General features: G+C 47.0%; 1 long non-coding RNA gene across 1 annotated transcript in view; it reads right to left on the reverse strand.

The window, feature by feature from the left end:
• LOC105888411 overlaps positions 1-3,206 on the reverse strand; it is a 5,725-nt gene that overhangs the window by 1,130 nt on the left and 1,389 nt on the right. Inside the window, exon 3 of the long non-coding RNA XR_001161871.1 lies at positions 2,711-2,858. This is a non-coding gene — a long non-coding RNA (uncharacterized LOC105888411). The remainder of the gene's footprint in view (positions 1-2,710; positions 2,859-3,206) is intronic.

A 3,206-nucleotide genomic window follows, 5' to 3' on the forward strand; every position in this document is an offset into this window, starting at 1 on the left:
TCAAAAAAAAAAAAAAATCAAAAGGGGAAAACACACATATCTGCACACACAAATTTAAGGATGAAAGGGTGTTGGTATATATGCATTAATGAATGCATGAATAAATGCATGAGTGAACTTATAACTTGTAGACACTGAGTGGAAAGCACAGCCACACTCCAGTATACAGCTGCCCACCAGGGGCTACAGAACCAAAGGCCCTCACCGAGGTCCCATACCTGTGGTGAGACACTGGGCTCTCCTACTGACCCGGGGAACCTCAATCTGGGTACACAAGGGGGGTAACTACTTTAGACCCTTGTAGGTGACCCAGGGCTACATCGTCCCAGTCTTCTCACAGGATAGGCACCTAGATCTATTCCTGCTGCTCCCACAATGGCTTACTGTCTCTCAGGATTGCTCCTAGGCATTTATTTTATTGCTTACATGTGTTTGCCTTGATTCCTTGGGGGTAGTCCTGGGTCCTTGAGGGACAAAATAGATGTAATGACTGCAGGATCAGAGGGGAAATAGATACTCATCGAATTTGAGGCTATGACTCAGTATCTCCTTAAGACCAACAATTTTACCCAAGAGGACCCATGTGATTCCCACAAGGTGTACTCAGAAAACTGGAGACTAGGCTGGATACCTTGTAGCTCAGTGGCTAGGGCGCCAGCCACATACACTGGAGCTGGCAGGTTTGAATCCAGCCTGGGCCTGCCAAACAACAATGACAACTACAACCAAAGAATTGCCAGGCATTGTGGTGGGTGCCTATAGTCCCAACTACTTGGGAGGCGGACGCAAGAGAATTGCTTAAGCCCAAGAGTTTGAGGTTGCTGTGAGCTGTGATGCCACAGGACCTTAAGACTCTGTCTCAAAAAAAAATAAAAAAGAAAACTGGAGACTCCATTACTTGATAATCAGACTTAAAAGTCATAAGGGAATGATTTAGCAAGGGATTCATTAATATACTGTTTCCCCAAAAATAAGACCTACCCAAAAAATAAGCCCTAGCAGGATTCCTATGCATTTGTTAAATATAAGCCCTACCCTGATAATAAGACCTAGTGATGGGCATGGCTATGCAGCGTATCTGCATAGCCACGCCATGCATTTTGGTGTGGAGAGTAAGATCCCCTGAAAATAAGCCCTAGTGTGTCTTCTTGAGAAAAAAGAAATATAAGACAGTGTCTTATTTTCAGGGAAACATGGTATCTGTTCCTTTTTTTTTTTGAGACAGTCTCATTTTATCGCCCTTAATAGAGTGCTGTGGAGGCACAGCTCACAGCAACCTCAAACTCTTGGGTTTAAGCAATTCTCTTGCCTCAGCCTCCCAAGTAGCTGGGACTACAGGAGCCCACCACAACACCCGGCTATTTTTAGAGACGAAGTCTTGGTGTAGCACAGGGTGAGCTTTAACTCCTGAACTTAAGCAATTCACCTGCCTCGGCTTCCTAGAGTGCTAGGATTACATGTGTGAGCCACCACACCTGGCCTGTATCTATTCCCTTGATGAACCATTTCCCACCAAGAGTGTGATAAGAATGAATATCATTTCCTTTACCACCCCAAGAGAATAAACTCCACTCATAGCCCCTAATTTACTTTTTTCCTTTCTTGGTGCTTTTTCATCTTCAAATGGTGGAAGAGGTTTGAGTGGCAAATTGGTTGGTATTTCTGCATCAACAGTGCCATCAAGTGGAAGATTTTTGAATGTGGTTTCCAGCCTCTCTGTGTATTTGAACTAGGGTAATTTCCAGGTATCCAGGGAATGGTGAGGCTGTACCTGATGATCCCATTGAGAGACTCTAAGCTCAGGAAGAAAGGGAAGACAGGCTCCGCCAACAAGGAGCCCCAGAGTGCCAGGCCTGCCAAGCTCAGGACTCCATGTTCTGGTGTCCGCCATGTTTGGGAACCCCCAGCGCAAGCTACCACAGGGAATCTGCCTCTGGACATTTGTTCTTGTTGCAAGGGCCAAGTTAGGATGTTAGCACCAAATTACTGTCAGGCTCCTGGAAAACAGGCCCACACTTCCAGGAAGGAGGCAGCCTGTAAGAGCGCCTGCCTTGTAAGCTTGGCTTTTGCTGGAACCCTTGATGCGGGAGCTCCAACAGGCAAATGAACGAGCTCCTGCAGCTGCAGTGGGAGTGGGCAACAGCTCCAGTGGCGCTGCTGCCCCAGGACACAGCCTGTCCTGCCCTCCAGGGATGCTGTGCCTAATGGAGGAACATGCCATCTCGGCCTCCAGCTTCTTTCTGTGACAGGTAGGGTGAGAGCCGCTGGGATTGGGAGGTGATGGACCGCCCCAGCTAAGGCTTCCCTCTGATAGAACAGGAGACCAAGAGGTGTGGCTGGGGGGTGGGGAGTAGGAACCAAGTTACTGGCTGGGGACCGTTTCCCAGTCGGAACAAATAGCAAGGAGCCCCTAGTGAACTTACACTCACCTGGGATCATTATCATATAATTGAACTTACAGGTTTCGACCCCCATGTGTTGTTTGCCAAGGTTCAAGGAAAAACACATGCCTATTAAGTAGTTTTGTTATATAACCCCAAACTGTCGGTTACCCCAAAAGTGGGAGGCAATAGCCAATCCTGCTGGGAGATGGGGAGGGGGGCACAACTAGTAAGTTTAGTTAGCTTATGAAAGACAATGTGTCTTAAGACTCTGGGGTCTCTTTTCCACTTGTGGGAGGGAACCATCTCACTCTTGAGATGTATTTTACCTGTGGTTTGTATACTTTTGTTTGGCAATAAATGTATGCTGCTGGTGGTCACTTTGTGTTTGTGATCGCTCCATCATCCACTAGGCACCAGTGTTCATTCTTAACACTGGGAGCCAAGAACCAGGGAACATCCTCTCTCCAGAGGGTCCTAACAGAGGGAAAAAGAGTGTCACTGTCCTGGTGGTCAAGAACAAGGGGAAATTGAGATCTAATGGACCATCTGAAAAACCTAGGACCAAATAAGTAAAGAGGAGGGGTCAGCAGTTTATAATGTTAAGAGATGTCTCTTGCAGAGACAATGAATTCTCTGATTAGTGGATCAGACAGAAATGATCAGACAGACTAGAACAAGACATGAAACAAGGTAGGTGCAATGTAGTTCAAGTTTTATGTGATTTCAGCTCGGTGCCTGTGGCTCAAGTGGCTAAGGTGCCAGCCACATACACCTAAGGTGGCAGGTTCGAATCCAGCCCGGGCCCTCCAAACAACAATGATG

The sequence above is a fragment of the Otolemur garnettii genome, unplaced genomic scaffold (genome assembly GCF_000181295.1).
Source record: "Otolemur garnettii isolate 467f Iridium unplaced genomic scaffold, OtoGar3 scaffold00418, whole genome shotgun sequence".
NCBI lineage: Eukaryota > Metazoa > Chordata > Mammalia > Primates > Galagidae > Otolemur > Otolemur garnettii.